Source organism: Ornithodoros turicata, chromosome 1 (assembly GCF_037126465.1).
Source record: "Ornithodoros turicata isolate Travis chromosome 1, ASM3712646v1, whole genome shotgun sequence".
In the NCBI taxonomy this organism is placed as follows: Eukaryota; Metazoa; Arthropoda; class Arachnida; order Ixodida; family Argasidae; genus Ornithodoros; species Ornithodoros turicata.
This window is the reverse complement of record NC_088201.1, coordinates 31,938,666-31,965,487: the sequence shown is the minus strand read 5'-3', so window position 1 is coordinate 31,965,487 and position 26,822 is coordinate 31,938,666. Positions and strand designations below refer to the sequence as shown.

At 46.2% G+C, this 26,822-nt stretch overlaps 1 protein-coding gene across 2 annotated transcripts in view; it reads left to right on the top strand.

Annotated features, from left to right (window-relative positions):
- LOC135377889 (adenylate cyclase type 2-like) overlaps nt 1-26,822 on the top strand; it is a 305,742-nt gene that overhangs the window by 45,982 nt on the left and 232,938 nt on the right. Inside the window, exon 1 of one of the 2 annotated variants that reach the window (XM_064610624.1) lies at nt 716-847. The exons of the other annotated variant lie outside the window; for it this stretch is intronic. The gene's annotated coding sequence lies outside the window, so the exon portion shown is untranslated. Of the gene's footprint in view, nt 1-715; nt 848-26,822 lie in introns of those variants that run through there. 2 annotated transcript variants of the gene reach the window in all.

Below are 26,822 nucleotides of genomic sequence, written 5' to 3'. Positions count from 1 at the left end.
GCTCTATACATCGCCTACGGGTTCCTGGACTCACCAATAGCGAAAGTGGTAAAAAGAACGCATCGAGGTAATTGTAAAAAAGGAGAGCTATTAGGTCCCTCCGCGATATCAGGATTCAGACATATTTGCCGTTTTCGAAGCGTCCGAAGGTGGAGAACTATACGTTGTGGACACTGTTTCGCGCTACTCGGACGATGAGGTATGAATGTGGTCTGTGGCTATGAATGTAGGTTACGAATGCGGATTCTGGCATTGTCATGTATTTTATGTTTAAAGTGGTTGTCTTGCGGCCCCATCTTGTACATCAGTTGAATGAGTTCCCCCGCTGCCGGAGCAGCGATGGTTGAACGCGGGTTGGCATTTTTGGTTGACGCTGGCACCTTCTAGCATGATCGACTGGGCGGATCGGTGTCAGCAGCACTGGCGCGGTTTTCCTGCACGGGCCCTACACGGGCGCACTACACTGGCCTGCACTCGAACGACCACCTGTATTCACTATAAAATACCCCGTTTGCACGAGCTGCTGTGTATTTTTTGCCGATAAGTGTAAACGTTGCTGTTTCCTTTCTGATAAGTGTGCCACGGATGAGCCCATGTAGCTCAAGGGCAGGTATTCCCTTCGCATCCTTTCTCCTGTAGTTCCGGCTTTCCCTACAAGATGGCACGCCCATGCGCCGTGTTGCGCCGCGGCCGATATCAGCTCGGGTCGTGGAGTTGCAGCGCCAGTAGGCGGATGCGATCCGTTGGACTCGTGTTCAGAAGCAACAGTGGCAACCTGTTGTGCTCCTTTCCCGCTGAGTGGGGTACTTGAGAGCGTTCATTGAAACTTCGAAGCGTCGTCTTGTCGGTATGTCGCTCTTTCGCTTTTATCTTGAGATATATCCCCTCGAGCTTGGGAGTAACGTGTTCAATATTGTTCGTACTCCCAAGGTCGTGGTCATATTTCTTCTGCTCTCTCGTTCTCGCTTCGCGTTGAAGAGTTTTAACTTAGACGTAAGCTCATACTTCGACGCTGGTGCGCGGTACAGCACCACGTGTTTCGCAAAATGACATATATACTCGATAGGATAGTGTAGCCATAAAATACAAGGTGTACATCCAGTCATTATTTATTTTTAATCAAGCGAAGAACGCTCAGCCTACGCCGTAGACCAAAGTGGGACCGTCAGCTAATCGCTACTGTCGGGACAGTCGCCCTTGAGCATTGCTTTCATCAGATGTTGTGGGGGCACCAGATCAGATTATTAGATGAACAAAGTCGGATGATGCAAACTGGCTGGTGTATACGTGAAACAGGCATAATTTCGTTGAGTTTGAGGAATGGGACAGGTAACATCAATGAACTGGACAGGACAGACTCTGTCCACTCTCTTTCGTGTTCACTTCGTCTTACCCTCTTGTTCCTCAAACTTGTACGAAGGATAAAGAATGCGACGCCGAGGTAACAGTACATACAAATCGAATACTCTAGTTGCGACGGCAACATAAACTAGACGCTTTAGTTATTCTAGAGAGTGGATTTTTAGGCACTAGCAGGGGGCGCTGTTGACCGCATGCCAATCAGCATCCTGGGTAGTATCGCTATATCTCCCGATTACCTGAGAAACGGGGCCCACACGTTTTTATGTATCAAAGCCAGTTTTCGTGAATCGTTTTCTCTCAAACGATTCGCGAACGGTTTTGCCACGAACCAATCAGGCGATTACGTTCTGAGCCACTTCCCTGCCTCCTCATTCGTCATCCGCAAAACCGTTCGCGAACCGTTTGAGGAAAAACGATTCACTAAAACTGCGACGAGTTTTAGGAGAACGTAGAAGTTTCACGATAACGTTTCATAACATAACATAATCCAATCGCTTTATTCCTTCGGAGTGGCTGGTGCCACGTTGCTGATATTGGATTCACTGACAGAGATACGGAGTCGCAGTCGGAGCGCACTTACGATTCCCTAAAACTGCCTAATGTGACCAAGTACCGTACGATATAAGATTAGTTGAAAACGTTCAAATCCAGTATACTCGTTCGAGGTGCCGACGAGAGACCGCCTGAAGGGTCTCGTAGGGCTTTCTTGGCAGCTAATTATCGTCCACGGCATCAGGAGATGGGCACGACACACATATTTTCCAGTGTGAAGCTTTGATGCGCCGTATTAGTATTTTACGAGGGAACACACAAGCTGTGCTCACACATACCTATATACTACACTGTACGAGGGCATACAAATGTTTTCGTCAATACAGTGTGTGTGCTTTACTGCTCAAACTGTACCCTGGCTTGCCTATACCCAGGCTGTCACACGGGCAGTCTTCAATGATCATTGAAAGCAATGGCCATCGAACATGCATGTAGCGCCACCAAGTGTGTAACCTGTCAACGGGAGCATTGGCTCTAATGATCTTTGAGTAGTTGACACGTTACACGCTAAGTGGCGCTATGCGCATGTTTCAGTCACCACTGATTTCAATGATCCTTGAAGACTGCCCATGTGGTAGGGGTATTAGTCCACTGAGGCGTTGTTTCTAAAATGTTGCTGCGGTGTAATTCCCATTGTTTCTGACACAACCTGGCCATCGCTTTGGACATCAAAATGCGTGTTGCTGTCACACACACGGTCAAGCGTGACACGGGGAAAGATATTTTCCCGATATCCTCAAAAATTTGTGCCGTCACCGGGGAATTCTACCATATCATGTCACGACGTCCGTGAAGCGTACGACAGCTTCGAAATCCTCCAGAAGCCATTCATTTATAACGTAACATTTTTTACGTACCCCCTCTCTTCCGATTTATGATAGACACGAAATGATAAATGGATGGAATGGGACCCGTGAGCGACAAGGATAGAAAGCAGCGCTAAAAAGTCCACCACGTTGGCGCGTCGGAAAGAGGGAAATTCAACTATCCGGTCAGAAGCCCCAGGTCGGGATATTCCCAACAGAGATTTTTCTTCGACTGGGCATTCACATGGCACATGTCAGAGTGGTGTTATCTCATAAAACACCTCGTTGGGCACCTGTTGGTAACCGTTAAAGGAGCAATGAGGTGACATTTAACATCGCTCGAAATCCTTCCTCATCTATCAAGTTGTCCACCAGAAGTCACCATGCAAAATATTTTCGCTCTTCGGTGCAATCGAATTTACAAAAGCGGTCGGAGAAAGCAGTCGCCAAGAATTCATCTGCTACTACGAATCGCCGTTCTGCGAATTCAAGAGCTGGCAAATGATTGCAGCTAACTTTTTGTCTACAGATTCAGGTCGATCTACAGGTTCCAACCTGTAGATCGACCTGAATCTGTAGACAAAAAGTGCGACACGCTTTCCAGAAAATGAGTCTTGAGAAAGATATGGCACCGTATTGCGCTTTATTTTGAAGTTTTCCCGTTCAGTACGCGGGGACGTTCAATCACTGCTCGCAGACGACGGGGGTTCGTCTCCATGGCGACGACCGCTGAAAGCTCGTTGGTGATTGGCTAGCGCCGTTGAAAACACGATCCTGATTGGCTGACTCTTAATTTTTACGTCACGTCGACGAGTAAGCAGGCTTTCTCTATCTATAGGTGGTGTTGCTTCAGCTGTGTCGCCCTACGTCGCTGGTCACGTGAGGGGAGTAGCATACGTCACGCCGTCCTCTCGTTCTGCGATGCGCTCTTTTCACGAGGAAAAGGAGTTTTCAAAGGTGTGCGGAACAGAGCCCTCGCACTCGCTTAGTAGGTCACCTGCGCTCATCGTTTTCTCGCAGGAGGTCATTTTATTCGTTGGAGAACACTCTGCACCGAAAAACTAAAAAAAAAAAAAAAGAATTGGGGTCACCTCAGTTTTGTTTTAAAAGCGCTAAAACTCCCCGCACCGGCTGTGCTCTCTGGGGTTTTCCCAGGGTTTTCCGGTAGACTTTCCAGATGAATGTCGGCACAGTTCCCCTTGAAGTCGGCCCAGGACTCATACTGACCCCCACTCCTTCCTTCTGTCCTCTCTCTACACTTCTGTATGCCGCTCATAGCCACAGTTGCTTCGCGGCGCTAACACTGAATTAAAAAAGCGCTAAAACACGGTGTGTGTGTGTCTCTCTCTCTACTATTTTCTGTTTTTAGCGCGGCACGTTTATCAAGATGACTGGGGCTATGACTTGACCGCATGGTCGATCTTCGACGTTACCTATCCTTTTCGTCTATTGTTTTGATAGCCATTTCGCAGAAAGACGTCTCATACACAGCTGCCTTGCTACGGAATATGTACCAACCGGGCCAGTCCCTGCGTTATGACGTGTCATATACATATGCAGGTTTTCCTCGTCCTTTTTGATAAAAATATGTTCACAGCGTTGGTTGCCTATTTCGAAAAGAGTACCAGGTCAGTTCATTCGAGAAACCTGGAATAATTATGTCAAAAGGAGGAACGAAGAAAGTCGCGGCCAGCTTCGATAAATTCTTGACAAGATCGTTAGGTTTTTATCGCCTGAAGTTGTCGGTGCCTTTAGACGTTGACGTAATTGGCTCATTCTGCATGCTATCCCCACACCGTCGTAAGACTGGGGGGAGAGACACGTCCTGTGGGCGTCCGTCACTGGGCAAATTAACTCACGCGGCCAAATCTCTGCTTGGTTATAAGGACGGCAGAGTTCACGTTCTACAGTGGCAGACATCTGACTCTATATAACGAGAACTACAGCGCCCTACGTCCAATATCAGCCCTCAGCTTCTACGAGAACGAACATCACCCTTTTGACATGTCAGCACATAGGGTGTAATTCAGATAAAGGCACGGCATCACTCGCGGCTGTGGTTTTCTAAGCCACTGTTACGATTCCCTCCACAGAAAAACGGATTCTACATACAGGCACAGTGACGACGACGAAGTATAGTGCAGTCTCGGGGCGCACTTGCAAAACGCGTGATGTTACCATTCAAGAAATTTCGTTTAAAGAGGTGGCAAAACAAACACGTTCATTTTCAAGCGCTACGATCCTTGTGAACGAGAGTATAGTTTCGAGGCTGTTCCTCCGTACTAATTTTTGTCAAAGCAAATTAGCGAATCGTCGTCTAATTTTAATACGAGCCACAGTGACAAAGTACATGACGTGTCGCATTTTCCGAACTCTCTGCGGCGTTGCTTTGGCCCGGTTTCACCAACGCTGGTTGACTTTGAACCGAGACCAAGGGTAGCTAAAACTTGAAGTCGACACTCAAATCTGTTTCGCAAACGTTAGTTGGCTGCATAATAAATGTTTCGGTGACAACAGCTCCCTTTAGTGAAGCAGAGTTAAGCGTTAAATTCAAGTTAAGTCCGTTGATCTCGGTTCAAATGTTAATCGGCGTTGGTGAAACCGGGCCTTTGTCTTCTTTCGTGCAACGCTCCATCCACATCATGAGTCGAAATTGTGCACAGAAACTGACCGAACGTCCTCCCTATATTTAACGATGTCTAAGAATACTTCTTCCTCAGATCCATTCGTATATTTACGTTGGCCCGCGCCTTTGCTTGAAAGACCAATGCTTCACTTGCTTCAGCGAACAACGTTCCAAGAGTTCCCCCTACACATGTGGACTCAGTTAATGCGGCGCTTCGCAATCTACACCAGCGTGGCTAGCGTGCCAGTGAACCATTCGCTGTTATCGCGCGTGAAATGCGAAGGTTATGATGAAGACGGTTCTCGCTGGTCATTTCTGGGTCTGCGTAGACGGTAAACCCACATTTTTTCCTCCGCACATTCGAATTTTTGTGTTTAAAGCAACATCGTTTTGTGTCTCTTTCGGCGGGGTTTGGCAGCGACGGTGGGATACAGATTCATCGCGTGATCATCTTCTTTACCGTCCTCTGAACCTAATATGTTTAAATTAATTCACTTCAAGAAGTTCCGATAACGTTACAAGAATTTACATGATTACATATACTCTTTAAAAGGTAACGAAAGATTAAACACTTCGTTTACGAGAACCACCCGCTAATACGCCGTAACGACAGACGCTCACCGTGCCCGTAAAATAATACTACTACTGCAGCTTGCTGTGAACTTTTACAGCCAACTGAGCTGTTCTCGCGTCACGCAGAGGTGGGCATCCTCACAAAGATAAATGAGGGTAAGGGGTCCCCACCTTTGGCGAGAGGGTAAGCGTTCTCACGGACTTTGAGGTGAGGCGAGGAAATTTTTTATAAAGATTGAGATGAGAAGAAACCCCTGTTTGCAAAAAACTGAGGTGACGGAAAGATCGTGAGGGCACTTGCCCACCTTCGGTCAGGTATGCCACAACCGAAAGCCCAGCGTACGACAAACTGCGATTCTGATGTACGCTCAGCTTGTCTCTGAGAGCGGTCGAGAAAAAGACAACGTTGTTGCGCAGGCAGTCTTTTTAAGCAGGGCCAAGTACGAAAGAAAGAAATGGGGACGACCAGAGCTCTGTCACGACAGCAGTTTACGCCCGAGTTGTCTTCCTGATAACTCAAACTGTGACAGGATTATTACGCGTGTATATGACACCTTGCTGACTAATGCAGGGAAAAAAAAGTTCTTGTTCATGGCTACAGCTAGCACTGAAACGTCGATTTTTCAGGATCGCATCCATGTTCAGTTGGGTAAATCTGACGGCTCAAGGTTCAATCCCTGGTGACGTCGACAGACATTTTTCGCTCGCCTCTGTTCTATATCATCGAATAAAATGTGCAACGCCCGTGTGCAACCCTGAGTAACGGAGTCAGTTGAAGCATATGTCCAGCGGGATCGAAAAAGCGCTGCATCCTGCCAAGTGCGAACAACTCGAGACCATGTATTTGAAAGTGCCGCGTCGTCTGCTATACTACCGCGTGTTGCATATTTTGGGGCGCTGATGTTGCTGCTCGCTCGCGTCATCTGACCCGCAGACACAGGTCTATATCATTTTGTGTCCTGATTTCTTTAAAATGGGAGGAGGCGTCTATCTGGGACACACATGCATGTCCCAGATAGGCGCCTCACCCTGTTTTGAAAAAAATCAGGAGGAATGGTGGTTGGCTAGAAGTGTGCTATGTGATGAACGTCAACCGTTGCACAAAATGGTACTGTCATCACTCCTGATTTGCGGAAAGCGCCGGGTATACGCCTTTTTGTGACAATTAACATGAGTGCATACGTGTCACAAAAGGCGTACGCCACCCGTTTTTAAAGGTACACTCTTAAAAATGAACTTCACCGCATAGCACGCTCCTAGCCAACCATCATCTCGAATGATATCGTTATCTGCCCTGATTTGTTGAAAACGGGAGGCGTACGCCTTTTTTGTGACAATTATGAACAGCATAAGTGTCACAAAAAAGGCGTACACCTCCTGTTTTCAACAAATCAGGGCAGATAACGATATCATTCGAGATGATGGTTGGCTAGGAGCGTGCTATGCGGTGAAGTTCATTTTTAAGAGTGTACTGTAAAGCAGCACCGATCAAATATCATTTAGTGTGGCTATTCGATAGTCCAAGCCACCAGGACAAAAAAACTCGCAAGTTTCATTCCAATCGACGGTGCAATTAATTAAAAAATTACAATTAAAGATTACGGGCAACATTGTACTAGGTATTCGAAATGAATCCGTACTCCTGACACATACGGCGGCAACCACATTGCATGCGTATAACACTGGGCCCGACATAACAATCCACCATAAAATCCGCCCCTGCAATCCACACAACGATCCACATCTGATCTGATCTGATCCTCAAGCGATAAACGGGTAAGCGAACTGAAATGAAATGCTGAGCCGTTGAAAAAAATGTGTCAGACGTTCAAGAAGCCAGAGAGCGTCAGGACTTGTTTGTTCACAGAGGTTCACAGAGAGAGTTTGTTCGTTCGAAAGAGGCCGCGAACAGAAGGAGTGCGCAGGCGCAGCAGAGAAGTAGGGAGAGCCTCCATCGAACAGCGGCCAGCGCTGGATTACTTCGCAAAAACAGGGGTTACCAGGCTAAACTGTTAACAGGGGATTCAGAATGCATAGGTAAACAGGAAAACTAATAATATGGTTACTAAAATAACGAAATTCCGATGTAATAGTGTGTAATACCAATTTTCAGTGTTGCCCGCTGTACAAGGGGCTGTTTGACACCAGGCGTCGCACCGCTCCACTACGCCGCATCTTTCATGGCAAATTAAAAATATTTATAGCGCGTTGTCGGTCGTATGGTTCCGCATATGGTATTTAGAAGTAACAAAGTCTCTAGTCACATCACCGGCATATCATGCTTGTCTACTGCTTTACAGTACCTTTAACCAATCAGAGGGCCGAACGACGTCATTCGGGTTTGTGGTTGGCTAGGAGCGTGCTATGCGGTGAAGTTAAGAGTGCACGGCTGTAGACTACACTCTTAAAACAGAACTTCACCGCATAGCAGAACCTGAAGGCCAACCATTGCACAGAATGTCATGTGATGTGATAGAAAAGAAAAAAAAAAGGGGGGGGGATTTAAGTCACGACAAAGTCAGACCGGCTCCCACATACCACTTAGCCGCAGTTAGTTGAAATAAATAAAAAGGAGAAAACCAGTAGTTGGGGGCCGGGAGCATCCCAAACTAGTGGGAAAACTCGTCACAAACGAGGGACCAGAAAGTCTCACAAAATGTCAATCAGACGCGTTTCTTCAAGGAAACGTAGGAGCGCTTTCAATGCAGCCGCTTGATTGAATGGCTGAGTTCCCAGGAGCTTTACAAGGTCAAATGGCCGGGCGTCCAGGCGATCCAGACTTGCTTCTTGTGTCCTGCGACTGTCGACATACTTGGAGCGCCTGAGGAGGATGTGCTTTGTGTCCTCAACAATATCGCACTCACTGCAGTTTGGAGATGGTGACTTGGCCAGTTTGTAGAGCAACCGACCGCTGTACGGGACATTCAGCTGGAGCCTGTGCAGGAGACACGCTGCTTGCCGAGGAAACGACGGAGGTACCTGGAAGCGTAGATCGGGGTCGACACTGTACAACAACGAAGATCGAGCAGATCCTGTCAGCCAAGAAGAGTTGCACATTTGTTGTTTCATTTCACGTATCATCATCTTTGCGTCCCCTATGGTGAAATAAATGGCCTTTGTTTGTACGTGACCGCGTTGAAGTGCTCGGCGCGCAGCAGCATCCGCAGTTTCGTTACCGGCTATGCCGCAGTGACCAGGAATCCGCTGTAATATGATGGGCATGATATCATTGCACAGAATGCTACTTTGATCACTGTTGATTTGTTGTAAACGGGCGGCTTACGCCTTTTTGTGACACTTATCAGTTATATTAATTGTCACAAAAAGGCGTACCCCTAGCGCTTTCCACAAAACAACGTTGATAAATGTACCATTCTGTGCAATGGTTGGCCTTCAGCGTGCTGTGCGGGGAAGTTCATGCATGCCGTTCGCTTCTGATTCGAAGAGAGAGGGGGCGTACGCCCTTTTGTGGCAATTATCATACCTTAAAATTGCCACAAAAACGCGTACCCCCCCCCCCTCTCTCTCTCTCTCTCTTCGAATCAGAACCGCACTCTTAAAAATGAACTTCACCGCATAGCACGCTCCTAACCAACTATAATCTCGAATGAAACATATCGTTATCTGCTGCTGTTGAAGACGGGAGGCGTTCGCCTTTTTTGTGACACTAATGGTTTTCACAAAAAAGGCGTACGCCTCCCGTTTTCAACAAACCAGGGCAGATAACGATATCATTCGAGATGATGGTTGGCTAGGAGCGTGCTATGCGGTGCACTCTTAGAAATGAACTTCACCGCATAGCACTCTCCTAGTCAACCATCATCTCGAATGATATCGTTATCTGCCCTGATTTGCTGAGAACGGGAGGCGTACGCCATTTTTGTGACAATTATGAACAGCATAAGTGCCACAAAAAAGGCATACGCCTATCGTTTTGAACAAGTCAGGGCACATAGCTATATCATTCGAGATGATAGTTGGCTAGGAGCCTGCTATACGGTGAAGTTCATTTTTAAGAGTGTGAAGTTCATTTCTAAGAGTGCGGTAACCCTACACTCTAAAAACAGAAGTTCACAGCATAGCACGCTGTGCGCCAACCATTGCCGCGAATGATATGGTTATCGCTTCTGATTCGAAGAGAGAGGTGGGCGTACGCCTTTTTGTGGCAATTTGGATATATGAAAATTGCCACAAAAAGGCGTATGCCCCCTCTCTCTTCGTGTCAGAAACGATAACTCTATCATTCTTGGCAATGGTTGGAGCACAGCGTGCTATGCGGTGAAGTATTTTTTTTTTCGGGGGGGGGGGCATATGTTTATTACAGATAAAAAAAGGGGGAAAGGTCAGACAGGCCAAGGCCGACTTGCTATTCCCAAAAGAGGAAAAAGAAGCAAAAAAAGGAAAATAAATAGTGGCAGGGGACGATGGGGTGGCTTATGGGGTGGCTCAGTGTCCTTCAGGTAACGCAGGAGGGCTCGGGTGACTGCCCACTGTCTGGAGTGCCGGACAGGTCCCAGCAGCGTCGCCAGGGAAAGTTCCCTTAGGCCTAGGCAAGTGAGATTTGTGGCGAGGACGGCTTGGGGGCCGGCGTACCGCTGGCAGTGCAACAAAAGATGGCGTATGTCGGCGACTGCAGCACAGCAGGGACACATCGGGGACGTCCGTCTATCCATCTTAGAGAGGAGCAGCGGGGTCAGGGCAACATCGAGGCGTAGGCGATGGAGGATCGACTCCTCTTGTCGCGACAGCCGCTGGGAGAGGGTGAGTTCCATCCTCGGGTCGATGGAGTGGAGGAACGTGTTTGCCGCAACAGCGTTTGAGCTAAACGCGAGGATGCTGCGAGACGTCTGCGGCGGATCTGTATCAGGCAGGCCGATGGAGTGAGAGGAATGGTGGTGGTCATAGTGGTTGGCAGCTGCCCCGTGCGCGCCTCTCGCCGCAGCGTCAGCGCGGGTATTTCCCGGCAGGCCGATGTGGCTGGGGGCCCATTGAAGCGGAGGCGGTTATGTTTTTCGGACGTAAGCTGATGTATACTTTTGAAAGCGGCCAAAAGAGCCGCACAAAACAAATGATGTTGTCTGAACGAAAGCAATGCCAGAATGCAGTACACTATAGAGTACTCAATAACTATGGATCGCAGCATCTTTATCGTGACCCATGCAACGGACGTGCACATTTTACCATCGTTTATCTTTTTTTCCTTTCGTTCTTGAGGGCCTAAAAACGTTCTCAAGAATTGCAGTGCTTTAGACATGGTACCAGAGACGTCACGGCATTCCTAAAACATCACCCTTACCTCCTGTTGGAACTTTGATCTCTTCCAGCAGACAGTCTTTTCGCTTCAGATATCTAACATGTGTGATGACTTATTTTTCGCTACGTAAATATGTCGTGTTGTGAAAGAAAATAAATAAGGAAGTAAATAAATTAAATGTTTCATTAAAACCCACAAAAAAGGAAAATGCACGTAAAAACAAACGTAATCCCGGCGGGAAACGTACGCTGGAGACTATTTCCACACCTGGAGTGTTGATGCCGCAGGGCGTTTCGGAGTCGGAGAACCAAAATGCGAATGCAGTCTATGGAGAGTATAGAGAATTGATAGGTCGAGCATACACTAGAGGCTATACATCAGCTGAGATTAAGCTCTTGCGCTAAGTGTTTCTGAGTCCTGCGATACAAAGCACTGCAGAACAAAATAAAATGCGAAACTTGTGAAATTTGGTGAAAATAACGTCATATTTCTTGCTGACACACGAGTCAATAAGAAAATGCTCACCTACTTTTTTTTCTTTCGTTCATTTTTTTCGTGGTAATGGGGGAACAACGACCCTACTTCCCAGTTTTCCTGCTTGGCAAGTGGAAGACGAATAGCACCTTTCGAACTGTGTACCACCCAGTCCGGGATCCGCCAGAAGCCGCAAAATACGAGATATGTATGGATGAAACTTTACCTAACACCATGGTATCCGCTATCTTGCCCTCGCTGGGCTGCCACCCGCTGCTTTTCACGGAGAACGCTATGCGTTGCGGACAGTTTTGAACGCGTACTACACTCCGCACTCCACGTAGTTGAAAACTGCAGAGTTTAATCCCACGACCACTGCCAAACACGGCAGCAAGCACGGTCCGTAGCAGCACAGAACAAAACAAAACCCACCTGTTGCCGAGGGTACGGAAACACCGCGTAGATAGCCGTCCTCGGTCTGTGTGTTCTCATTTTTGGCCGTCCTCGTGATTGTGACTGAAATGGGGTGTTGTGGTCATGGGCTTTCTAATTAGCGAAAAAAAAAAAAAAAACGCTACCTTTCCTTGGGATTTTTTTGAGTTCAATTAAGCTAATTAGACAAATTAATGAGGTACACTGATGGAACCACCTGTTTGGGCGGCAAAAACCTTCACAAGTATGACGCAGAAGGTTTCTAATTTTTATCTCAAGTACTTTTTTTTTAATAATTAGGGGTCACTCTTAAGTGAAACACCCTGTATACAGGGTGTCCCAGAAAACGTGTCATTGAATTTTAATAAAAGAAACTACGCCACATAGAATCATGCGGTCAACGGCATTTGTTCTTACTAGGTTTTTGCCACCTCCTGATGTGCATGTCATGTAACGTAAGTTTAATTATGTAAATTTTTGCGAAGTGAATTCGGAAATTTGCCAAGTAAAGGTCACTTTTTACCCCACCAATGTGAAGAGCGTGCCGACTTTACTCAAATTAATGATAATTGACAGAGATATTCAGGAGCTATCCCATCGGAAAAATGGCCGAACATCATGCTCTACGGAGCACGCAGAGGATAGAGCGCGACGAATTTTTCAGCGGAATCATTGTCAGTCCAACGAAAGGAGGTTGGAAACCCAGCCCACACCGGCATGGTAGAAAGAGATAACACAGGCATAGCTTATCACGTCCGGCCTCTGCTGGGACCATACCTTCTTTCTCCCAATTTCAGGAACTGTCACGTTTTCTACTATCACTCTGTGGGCTGGGTTTCCAACCTCCTTTCGTCGGACTGTCAGCGATTGCGCCCAAGTGATGATGATTGCGCCCATGATGTTCGGCTATTTCTCCCGACAGGATAGATCCTGAACGTCACTGCCGATTATCATGAATTTTAGTAAATTCGGCGCGCGCTTCATGTTGGTGAGGTAAAAAAGTGACATTTACTTGGCAAATTTCCGAGTTCACTTCGCAAAAATTTACATACTTAAACCTAGGTTACATGACATGCACATCAGGAGGTGGCAAAATCTAGTAAGAACAAATGCCGTTGACCGCATGATTCTAGGTGGCGTAGTTTTTTTTAAAATTAGAATTCAATGACACGTTTTCTGGGACACCCTGTATAGGGCTCGTTCGGATTCCATATGTTTGTCATTCTTTTACAAGCAACCAAGGCGTTTTTAAGTCCGAGCAAGTGGGACGACTGAATGTCTTAAATGATGGGAGGAAGTGGATTATTCTCGAAAAGAAGAAAAGATGATGCGCTTTGTTATATGACCTACCCCAGTATCAAACGATTAATAAGACCGCGACCAAAATGCGCACGATGAATATGCTTCTGCGTCTCAGGATATCAAATGCCATTAATAATAGTTTCTTCATTTAACGGTCCAGAAGGTCAAAGTGTGGTATGCTCCACACTTTTTTCCGCACATTGGTCCGGGGGAAGATATATCGCCACTAAAGAGCGAGGAACGCTTATTTTCTTCGTGTGGTTGCTGCGCTCGTATGGCTCTGAGACCAACATTATTTTTGCCGCGACCAGCTTCGCGCGATGGAATATTGCGCGTGCGCGTAATTATTTTTCGTGCTAATATGGATCGAGCTTTAGACACGTGCAAATTGTTTCACGAAAGTAACACGAAAGCACACCGTCGTCATAATAGAGACGTGGCTGGTGTCTTACGACGATAAGCGCTACGTGATTGATGATGCGGCATTCTTATACTTGCAGCGCCCGAGTGAATAATTTCAAGCGCCGTGAAGATGCGTTCACCTATAATGACAACAACTATAATAATAGTAATAATAATAATAATTATAATTATAATAATAATACCTTTATTAATGTGCCCAAGAACAACCGAAGCCTTGGTGTTGGCGCACGCAGACAATACAGTATTTACAAATATATACGCACACATATATATACATACATATACAGATTAGGCGAAACATAACATAACATATTCAGGAAGAGGAACGTAACAGGAAGATATTCACACTGGTACATACAGTACAGACTTAGAGATATACAGTACATAGCACAAAAAGGGGAAAAAACTGTACAACTTCACGTGTTACTGAGTGAACGCAAGAGGAGAGTTTTAAAAACGTTTGAATGGGATGTAAAGATATCAACAGAAGGGTGAATTGCGTTTGTCATTTGTTGAATACGTACGATCGGATTTGCAGGCATATGGTGGGATAAGTACAATATATTCGTGTGTCGGGTTACATTGACAGGTACGGCGATATGAAGCTGATGTAATAAAGATGGTGTATCGAGAAAACTGTGTAAGATCTTATAACAGAGCATAATATCATAAAAACGGCGTCGCGTTGAGAGTGGTTGGAGGTTAAGAAATGGCATTATCTCAGTATAGACATACATTCGAAAGTGAGGGCTTTTTTTTAAGAATACGCTATGTACAACGTGTAGAAATTTCTTCTGGACAGATTCATTCCGTGACGATTCAGTGCGGGAAAGAGAGTTCCACACTGGAGACGCGTATTCCAGTCGCGGTAAAATTAAGGAACGATACAGGTGAAGAAATACAGAGTGTGTGGAAAAGATTTTGCATGTATATGTGAGCAAGCCAAGAATTTTGAGAGCTGAAGACCGTACGTAAGAGACCTGATCATGAAAACGCAGCTGGGAGTCGAAAATGACCCCCAAATCCTTCAGTACATCGACACGCTTGGTGGCATCGGAACACATGTATGTATTGCATATTATGTTAGTTTTTCTTGAGTAAGTCACATGTTTCGTCTTCAATGGATTAATAGTCATCCCATTTTTAGAGCACCATTCAATTACAGAAGAAACGTCAGTTTGTAGCTTATGAACGTCATTTGGGTCGTGGATAACTTTAAATATCTTCACGTCATCGGCGTACTGAAGAACATGAGAATGACGAATATGCCCAGCTAAGTCATTAATAAATACATTGAAAAGGAGCGGCCCCAGAATTGAGCCTTGAGGAACACCTGAAGGGGGAAGTAAGGAGAAGAAAAGGCACCGCGCACCTTTACGACACAGCATCTGTTACTCAGAAACGAAAGGAAGAAAGCAATGAGGGCGTTTCCGAGACCAGTCATATGAAGTTTGTGAAGTAAAATAGTATGGTCCATCATGTCAAATGTCTTTGAAATGTCGAAATAAATTGAATCTACTTGTCCTCGTTCTGACACACAAGGAGCCACGACGGACATAAACGATACAAGATTGGTGACAGTGGATCTGCCTGGCATAAAACCATGTCGTTGTTCACATATCTGCGACTTGAGAAAAGAAAACGTGCGATCATAGATTACCTGCTCAAACACCTTTGAAAACGCGCACAGTAGACTGACAGGACGATAGTTTGACACATTTAAAGGATCGCCAGACTTGTGGACTGGTACGACAACCTAAGTTTTCCAGCAGGAATAATAATAATAATTCTATTGTATTGTAATTTTTTATTGCAATATATTGACTATGCACATAATACAGGCCCGCCTAAACCGATAGGCTAATAATAATAATACTAATAATAATAATAATAATTCAATTCAATGTTTATTTACACTTGTGGCAAGTTACAGGGAATGATAACAGTCCTGCCTAAGCCCGAGGGAGCTTGTGAGCAGGGACGGGAGTCAACAGCGGTACGCGTCAATACCCACAAGATAACGGGAAAAGGTGCTGAACGGAAGTCGTGAAGAAGAGAAATACAGAGAGAAAAGGCACAGTGAATTACAACTTTAACAGTAATAGTATTTTTTTAACAGACGCTTTAGCTGTGATTTTGTACTTACTGTTACAATCTCTATAGAGGTAGGTGATTAAAAATATATGGGACGTAATAACATCGACGAAATGTTCCATAACGAGTGAAACTCGACGGGACTATGTATGGACTCTTTAGATGCCTAAGTTCGCGCCGTGCAATATTGGCCTGCTTATACACATTAGACCAGAAATATTTCACTACTACCGTGTACCTGAAGATATTGTCGAAAAGAGGAAGTTTAGTGGTACGAAAAAGATCAGTATCAGTGGAAATTGCTGAGCCATAGATTACGCTCTTTAAACAGCTATTCAGAATGGAGTTAATTTTACACTTCCAAGATTCACTGCAATGAGTGAAGGCAGTAATACCATATCGTAATACACTGTAGCCCAAGCTTTCGAGGATAGTTCTCTTTACCTTCACTGGGACAGTATAGCGTAGGCGATACAAAATACAAGATACTTTTCTGATCCTTGCGCAAACGTAAGAAACGTGATCGTTCCAGGACATATCATTACTGAATATGATTCCCAGGTATTTAACGGAGGTACTGTACTCAATGGGATTACAAACACAGTTGTTACATATGGATGAATGCAAAACTATCGGGAGATAGGAGGCCACACGTTTAAGTGGATTATGAAAAGAGATTACCGTATTTTCACGCGTATTAGCCGCACCGCAGATAAACCGCAGGACTCGTTTTTAGATACATTTTGAAAATGTTTTTCCAGATAAGCCGCACTCGCAGATAAGCCGCGGGTAATACGACGCGACTGCTTTGTGCGCTAAACCAGTGATGCACATACAAAATCAACAGAGACGCTCAACGCTCGTCAGCGCCGTACTCCCTGCCAGCTGCCCTGTTCCCGTACTTGTCCGCGAAGTCGACGACTTTTAGTTTGAAGCCGCTGTCGTGGCTGTGCCTCAGCGTTGGAGCCATGCCTCACCTCTAACTGCCGTGCCCGTGTCCACGAATGCTGCTGCTCTGGTCAAATGAGAACTGACGCTTAGCTGACCACGTTTTATCCCGATGTCAGGTGTATTGAACCCTTCCTGTGGTTCTGCCGACAGAGGAGACCGTAGGGAAGGCCATAAACCCTGTCCACATTCCGGTGTCGGAATTATGTATAACAAAGGAGGTCAGTTCTAGTGTTCTACTAAGATCGAATTGTGCCCTTGTTGCGTGTTTTTCGTGGATTGACGGGTTAGTGGTGTTCCAGGAGACATGAATCACTGTCACCCCTTTTGTTAAAGCTGCGTGGGGGAATGTATTCGGAAGGTCAGTCCACTCGAATGTGGACCCGCCTCTGTTCGGTATTGTTCGTGCACTGGCAGGGCGGTCCTGTTCCGAAAAACATGAGGCACTGTCGGCCCTTTCGTTTAATCCGGGGTATGGGGAAAGTACCAGGGAAAAATAGTGACCAGATAAGCCGCACCCGCGGATAAGCCGCAGAGCGTCCGCGAAACAAAAAATCGCGCATAAGCCGCGGCTAATACGCGTGAAAATACGGTAGTTGCGTCTTTCTTTGATTAATATAAATTTGATTTTCATGAAACCAATCATAAACGGAATAGGCATCAGTCTGCAAAATTCTGATGGATTCCGCGTCATTAACATGAACAGAGGCAATGAGAGTATCATCTGCATATTGAAGCAATTGGCAGTTAGAAATCACACCGTTGAGGTCATTGATATATAAATTAAATAGCAAAGGAGCCAAAACAGAACCCTGAGGCACCCCAGATTGAATCTCAACAGACCGGCTGTGTTGATCACACACAGACACATGCTGGGTCCTCCTTTGAAGGAAGTTGCACAACCATTTATAAATTGGACCACGAAAGCCGTATGCATATATTTTCTGAAGTAGTATTGAGTGGCAAACAGTGTCAAATGCCTTGGATAGATCAAGAAATAAACAGGTAACAAATTTGTTTGTGTCGAACGAGTGGTAGATCAAGTCTACAAAGTCCTCAAGAAGTTGCTGAGTCCCTCTGCCTTGTGTGAAGGCATGTTGTGTTAAGCTTATGATGTTTTTTTTTTTTTCAAGAAATGAGACATGATTGTGTGAACATATTTTTCCATAATGACGGCCACAATTGAGAGCAACGATATTGGTCGGTAGTTCTCAACCTTGTTTTTCTGCCCATTCTTAAAGATTGGCCTTACGGTAGCAATTTTGAGTGCGTCAGGTATAACACCGGATGCAAATATTCCGTTAAGAATACGTAGTAAGCTGAAATAATAATAATAATAATAATAATAATAATAATAATAATAATAATAATAATAATAATAATAATACTTTATTATTTCATCACGTAACAATCTTTAGGCGGGTCCGCCTAAGCCACATGGCTTGTTGCACTGGACCCGGCGTCAACGACAAATCCATTAGAGAGTACCATTAGAGTACCATTAATGTCATGGCTGCTTAACTCCCATATAGAGAACAACTCAAAGATACAACTGTTCAATGCAAGATATTAGGAATGAGCCTAGAGAATCATGATAATTAACATTTGTTACCTAAAGAAATGGAATTTCAACAGACACTTTAATTCACGTGCAGACTCGACCTCAGTGTAGTCAAACGAAATTGCATTAAATAGGCTGGGCACATAATAGGCACGACAGTAGGTACCATACCTCGTGAAGGTGTGTGGCAAAAAAAAGCCGGAGTTTTGCCTAAGAACTCTGCTTCGAACTAATTGGGTTTTAAACCGGTCACACCAAAAGTGCTTTAAAACAACAGAGTATCTAAACAGATTTTGAACATTCGGTAGCCCCAGAAAGGAAAACATATCGCTTCCAGCAGTAAATGTCGGGTTTCTATATACACCACTTCGGAGACAGCTTTTTAGAATCCTATTAATCTTGTCCTTCCACGTTTCGCTACAATGGGCAAATATAGTTGTTCCGTAACGCAAAACACCGTAGCCTAGGCTTTGCATAAGCATCAATCTTATACATGGCGGTGTGACACCACGGATGCCATGTATACAAACAAACCCTGTTTACTATGTCATACTTGAAGTAGGAAGACACAGAAGACGTTTGTGGAATTCCCCGACCACTCATACTCGGCACAGACTCAGGCACTAACTGGGCACAACATCGGTACAAACTCGAGCAAAACCAATAGTTAGTTGCGTGCTGACAGCGTTGCGGTGTCGTCCGGATTGGATTGGATTATTTTAGTATCCTGAGAAGCTTGTGGCCCCCCGCTGGAACCTCTCTGCATGAATCATTCGCAACGTCTACATGTATTTCGCCATTAAATCAATCTGATGACTGATGAGACGTGAATGAGAAAATACTAATATATGCATATTTATTTATTACTCCCCTGAAGGTAAAGCACAACAGAGGGGGAATGGTGGTTATAGTTATAATTCGCTGGAGCATATCACCATTCATACAAAACAATGACGATGAAAGGTGATTCCACTCCACGCTTGTTCTAGGTATGAAGGAATTAAAGATATTATTACATGCATATTAAGAGGAAAGGTAGGGGAATTATGTTACGTGAATTCCGTTCCAGTTAACGTTTCCAGGCTTGAATTTTGTTTCCGTTTCTATTTTCGTTCCCTGCGTAATTCGGGCATTTAACGTTTCTCGTTTGCGTTTACGTTCCCGGTAACCAAGCCTGGTAACAAAGTTGTGAACGACACCCACTGCGTGTACACAGTACCACCTGCAGTCATGCTTGCCGTGGCCTTTTTTATCCCCGCAGTACGGCACTCGGTCGACACAGTGTGCTGTTCCCGCAGTTTTGACATTCTGTGTATCGTCCGCTGGCCATCAGTTCGTTCCTCGCCGCTCGAGTGCGCGGAAGAAGAGTAAAGGAGATAGCAATAACTTGCGCCAAACTCTCAACAATTCTCAAGTGGCCGTTTCCACCCGTGATTGTCCGTGGTTTGGGGCACAAGCGGTGATGCAGAAACTTCAGTAACAACCAGTGATATCTTTTAACCACGGGCATGAACATGAAAGATGACTCCCCAGCCGTCCTTGTCTTCATCGCGTTCTTCAAACATACTTGGAAGACGAAGTCTTCGATTGAACAGCGACGCCGATTCTTTTCTCCGTAATTTACGGTAGTATTCCTGACAACTATATAATCGAACAATAACACGCTGCACGTCTGGATTAGGCTTTGAGCCGACCACAGCGTTTTTAAGTACCTTTGCGAGTATCCACATGTTCAGTGGTTTCTCGCCACCCGAAGACGCGCAGCCCAACGGAACGGGGTTATCTCCGTCGCCCGAAAGCAGTTGTCGTGAAAGCACCATGGTAGAGAACCGCAAGGCAAATAACCTGAACCGTCCTGGTGTTGACGAGGGCGACGGGTTAACTAAAGCAACCAAGACTCAAGATCCTGACAACATGGAAGAAGACGACAACGGCTTCATCACTGTTGTGCACAAGAAAAATTGGAAGGCCAGTGATTCTCCTCACTCCTCTTCCTTAGAACATCATACCACCACCACCACCACCACCAGTGATTCTCCGACCTGTCAACCCTGAGGACTCCTTTCTGCAGGCCAACCCTAACACAGTCGCCAAGAACCGCAGCGCAAGAACGCATCAAGGACCACCGGGTCGCAAGAGATGGCAGCATGGTGATCACGGTGGCCACCTTACCAGCAGCTAAAGCGCTCCTGTCATTAACCAGTCTCGCAGCCGTCACAACTCGCGTTGCGGAATCGTACGCGAGAGACAGAGGGAAAATATCTGGAGTAAGAACTCAGTATTCAGACGAGAAACTCCAAGGTCCTAAACAAGATCCACCATGAATAAGATATATAAGTCTGCGCTTCTCTAAAAAATATACTACACACAGCACAATACACAGCACAGCACATACTACTCACAGCCCAATACAAACTATAAAAGTGTCCAGCAGCATAGCGACGAAGATGAAGGTATTACTGTGAGGCCAAGAGAAGTCCTGCCTGTGTTGTGAAGAAAATGAACTGTGAAATGCCATCATCAAATTAAGGGCGAACCACAAATTACATGATAGTTACGCAGATGGATGAGGCTAGAGAAGGATTAAGACTACACAAACACAGCCCTCGTCAACATGCAAGTAGCTCAAGATAGAAAATAAGGCAATGGGTAAATGATGATGACGATGATTGAATTTTATTGGCGCAAAAGCAACAGGCTATAATGCGCAAAACCAGGGTAAAATTGTGACTAGTTAAAAATCAGACGATTATACTAAAATAACGTAGAAATTAAGAAGCACACAATCATAGTGTATTTAAAAGCCCAATAACCCTAAAAAAGCTGCAATCGGTAAAGAGTCAGCGAAGTGTCGGTAGCGAGACTCGAACACCATACCTCTCTGATTTCTGGTGAAGTGTACTACCAATTACACCATACCGACATCGCCAACACACCAACTCGTCAGGGCCATGTTCAGAAGACACGCACAGCCATTCACTGAGAACATCTGACCGGAAATCAGAGGGCTGTTGCCTTGTGGTTTCGTTTCCCGCTACCTCTTGCCTTTTGAGTCGTCGACTCTTTCCAGCTGCTTTACTTTCTACCACAAATTGCACCAACTTCGTTTGTTACGTACACCTCTTGAGTTTGCCTAACGGCCACATGTGACCGTTACAACGCGACCCGCACTGTTCTCTGATCTAATCCGTGCATTCCACTTAAGGTTCAAACATAATCTGAAGATACCCGCTCCAAAGGCACCTCAATCAACCAGACAAGACAAAATACACCGACAACACTTACCAAACAGCACGATGCAGCGAGCCGCTCGGACAAGTTACTCGATCCGATGGGCACGGCGCAGCTGTTGCTTGCCTCCGTTCGAGACCCGGAACCGTAATCCTTGCAGTGTCATACTAAATTCAGATGGTCAAATGACCTGTAGTTCAACAAACGACCTGTCCAAAGAAGACGAAAACTGCCTCCAACTAACTCCAACCGCCATAGCTGGAGAACACAGAGTAAACAGCACACTGTTGCCAGGCCTGTCGTAGCGAAGCATTAGAACCTTGATGGTCACTACACCTTCTTCACCCATTCTCGAAATTACACCCTGCAGAAGGGGACATATACCGCTATGGACAAGTGCCAGGTGCATGCTGGGATTGGTCCATTGAACCCTATGTTCAAGTCTGGAATTGAGGGGGGGGGGTCAGTACATCCGGACCCCCCCCCCCCCTAAATCCGCCCTTGCTTAAATATAAGCTGTGGAAAATAGCGAGGAGCCTCAAAAACAACCCTTCGCAAGTCTCGCCTTTCCGCACCATCGCGCTCAAGATGAACGTCTCCGAAACTGAGGTAGCAGACACATTCCTGGTTGCCTTGAACAAACCTTCAGTTGCGTCCACAAGCATCCTCCACCATCAGTCTCTTCGCACAGCAATAGTCGACAGTCAACTAACGATGCACCCTGCGCACGGAGAATTAGACTGCGAGTTCATAATTGACGAGCTCGACGGCGCGATCAAAGCCGCGGCAACCCAACGGACCTCCCCTGGTCCAGACAAGGTGACCTACAAGTGTCTGGTGAACCTTTGTCCAAAAGCCCAAGGGCATACTTCTCAAATTTTACAATGAAAGTTGGCAAACAGGTAAAGTTCATCAGGAGTGGATAATAGCAAGGGTGACTCGGATCAGAAAATCGTGTAAATCGAAGGAAGAAATTGCCTCATATAGGCCCATCAGTTTGACAAACTGCGTAGGAAAAGTGATGGAAAAGATGATCCTCGCCCGCATGCAATGGTGGTTGGAGTACAATCACGGATTCCACGACCAGGTAGCGGGCTTTTGAAAAGCACGATGCACGATAGACTGCATCAGAGTTCTACTTACAGATGTCCAGCACAACAAGGCCCTGTCCACTATGACAATAGCTGTATTCTTCGACATCAAGAGCGCAATCGCAGTGTCAGTCACGGTCATCTGGTCCAGGTGATAAATAAAGGGGGGGAGGACCGGACTACAACATGGATCCAAAACTTCCTAAGCGACAGAGAGGTGTATATGGTCACTGCTCATGGCGCAACAATGTAGCTCTCTGTAGTGGTGCTGGAGTTCCACCTGCAACGATGACGACGACGAAGACTGGCGAGGCTCGTGAGCGGCTGCTGGGCAGCTGGCATTCGGGTTCTGGCCTCCGTGAAATAAACAGTGTGCCCACGTAGTCCTGTCACTTCAACTGGCGACGAGGATATGGGATTGGCTCTCCAGCGAGGAGCACCACTTGGCACTGCCGTGAGCCCTACACTGTTTAAACTCCTGATGGCCGAATTAGCGGCAGTTCTCCCACCACGAGTCAGGTTCACAATATATGCCGACGGTTTCCATTTGAACCAGAGGAAGAAATATTAAAACCATTCAACGAATCCTAGACCGTGCTATACTGGCGGTTGCCATCTTTTTTTAAGAAAGAGCCACGGATTTGTCAGTCGGGAAAACAGTCTATTTACCCTTTAATCTGAAAAGGCTGAATGACTTTCGCCTTACCACACACGGACAGCCGATACAACGATTCCGAAAGCACAAGCTTCTTGGCATCATGGTGGTCACCAACCTCACTTGGGCAGGACAGGTAAAGGCACTCACAGGCACCACTAAGAGATACACCAACGTGATGAAGGTTCTCGGTGGTCACCACAAAGGCAACGGAAAAGCACTTCGCTCTATACATTCTGGATTAATCAGACAAACCCTAGCCTACGGCATTCCTCCAAAACCCAAGAGACAAACATTGTAGCGTATCCTCACACGGAGCCTGCCAATATGCCTCAGAGTGCCCAGGACCGTAAGGACAAGACTCCTCTTTGGAGAGGCGCGGTAACCCTCTGTTCAAGTGTTACGAAAGCTGGAGACAGAACACCTGCTACGTCTCCTCACTAGACACACTTACAAAGCTTTGCGGTACATCGAACAAAATCTGCCAAGGCACAGAATTCACAACCATTACAAGGATACTGAACCATGGCTTCTCACAGCCCCGCCGACCTGCATAGATATCCCAAAGGTTGGCAAAAAAGAAGAAATACCAAGTCTGGCCCTAGAAACACTGACCATCGCCCACCTCGAAGAAAAGTACCCGACACAACTCACGTTTACACGGACGGCTCCTCTGCTGATGGAACAGCATCCAGAGCTTTTATTGTAGAAGGCGTCGCAAAAGGATACCATTTGACCCACTCCACGTCGTCCACCAAAGCAGAATTGCACGGCATCCTCAAAGCTCCGCGGCACATTGGCGGTTCTCTCGCAAACAAATGTGTCATCTGTACAGACTCCAAGGCAGCCCCGGAAACCATCAGAAAACAGAACCCCAACGACTTGCTCGTGTACAATATTGCAAAAGCCTTCACCTCTACGGCAAGAAAGGGACACATAGTGTCTCTGCAGTGGGTTCCCTCACACTGCGGAATACCAAGAAATGAATTGGCTGACACGATAGCAAAAGGCGCGTTCGGCAAAACCAAGTTGTCTGCAATCCCTTTTTCCAAGTCAGATGGGAAGAGATCACTCAGAAAATCCACAAGCAAAAGATCAAACAGGAAATGGAAACAAGTGCAGCGGGAGTCCGATTACATGACCCACGTGGACCCTGACTCACAAACAGTCATCCCACACGACATCGGCGGAAGCCTCGAGACAGCTATTCACCGGATCCGTCTGGGTGCTTTATACACCGCGACGACAAAGCACAGATTAGACATTGTGGCCTCGAACCTCTGCAGCAAATGCAACGTGCAAGAGGACACACTTCACGTTGTAATGCAGTGCCCAGACTACGAGCCAGCAAGAGCAAGACTGAAGCAATCCCTCTAAGCCCCTCGACCTAAGGCCTTCCTCCTTTTGTAAAATGATGGGGATATGGCCTACACAGGACAAATAAGTTCAAGCTCTGAAGGCACTTTGCGCCTTTCTAAAAGATACACTGCTGCTTTTAACACCTACGCCGCGTCTTTAAGACAGAGTCCAACCCAAATGAGACGGAGCTGCGGGCTCATGTAGTGGAACCAACACTGCTCCAAGACTGTTTTCCTTTTTTTTTTCCTGTTTCAGATGATACTTACTTACTTTCAAACATACTTCTCCTTATCCAGTCCTATCTTTAGGATAAGGTGCGGCTCAGTCACCCCTCAGCGCTGCAGATGGAAACACACATACATACAGTTTGGGACAAAAGTTCACGGAACACGCTACTGGCGTGTATCTTCGTCGGAGCGGCCGCCTGCTGGCTATAAATAAAAGATCGTATAAGAAACGGGTGACCGGCTATCCTATCCATGTCCCAGTAGCAAATGTGTGTCCGCTCCTGCTTGTTGCTAGGGCGTCGCTCCAATAGATAAATGCGACACCCCCGTGTTCCGTAAACTTTTGTTTCAAGCTGTACCTATATACAGTTCCCGACAAAAGTTTAAGGAACACGCAAGCAGCGTAGTTTTTCTTCGGCGCGACACCCTATAGCAGCGGGCGGAACCGCGCTCGTTCACTCGTTCAGAGGGGTGGAGAAGTGCGCCGGTAGCGACGCCAACCCAAACCACTTCGCGAGCACGTATACAAGCGATACCGAAACTATCGCTGTATGTCGCAACCAGCCAACCAGCGCACTCGTCCACCCCTCTGGACGAGTGAAGACCCCGCTTCCGCCTGCCGCTATAGGGTGTCTCGCTGAAGAAAAAGTACGCTACTCACGTGTTCCGCAAACTTCTGTCGGGAACTGTACATGGGATTAGTGTGGGGATCTGGGATATTCCGAATCCTGATTCATATTTTTCATGCGAGTCATTTTTATTTCCACGCTGTCGTTCGTACTCCCTACAGAGCAGGGTCCCGATCTTCAACTTATCGTTATCCCATGATTCGGTCCGTGATTCGCCACGAGCTCTTGCGCAAGCCTACCATAGCGGCTCTGGACCGCGCGAACTTTAAATGTAACAACAACAACAACAACAACAACATAGATGAATGGATGATGATGATGTGGAATGTTTCCCTGCGTTAAGTGCAGGACCCTACCCCATTCCAAAGAGGTTCATATGAGAGGATGACGAGGGAAGGAAATCCCTACAGTTCGTGAAGGAGGAAAGAAAAGCGCCAAGTGCACGGCACTGATGTACAGGGTTACTCCATGGGCCGAGAACTTTGCAGATGTTGAATGGCCTCTGATCGAGCATTGTTGAGCAAGTTGACATTTAAAGGCCCGTCGCTCGCATACGTACTGGCTGCAGTCTTCTAAACGTAATGACTTTAAATGTAATGATAACGATCGCTATGTCAAACTTCAAGATCGGGGCCCAGGAGGATGTGGTGCAGGCCGCCGCACAGCCCATAGGTACAACAGAGGCTAGATGCATTGAAGCCGAGAATGTTGTTTAAAAGCCGGTGTAAATGTCACATTAAATGGGGCACTAAAGTGCAAAAGTTTCTCCTCGCAGAAAGAAGGACGTTACCTTGACACAAACACAGAAAGAACGGGATTTGCGTTATTCGTGATTTATGTGTGAAACAACTTGACTACACACTCTGCGCCAACCACTTGACTCAATGACATGCACTTATCGATTTGAGGAGATAGAGAGAGAGAGATACATGATGACGATGATATGGGGATGACTTCCGCTCCGATTTGAGGAGAGCGCGAAGCGTACGCCTCTTTCTGATAATTAACGTATACTATCTAAATTGCCACAAAGAAATGGCGTACGCCTCCGAGTTTCGAACGACGCATCGGAAAAGGGAACGATGTCATCCGCATGGCTGTTGGTTCCGAGCGTGTTATGCGGGCAAGTGCTATTTTTGGAGTGTACGTAGCGTTTCAGACGTGACGCTATGCCTCTTCAAGGCATTAGTCCGACCAAAATTATAGCGGGGGTACTCCGTTTG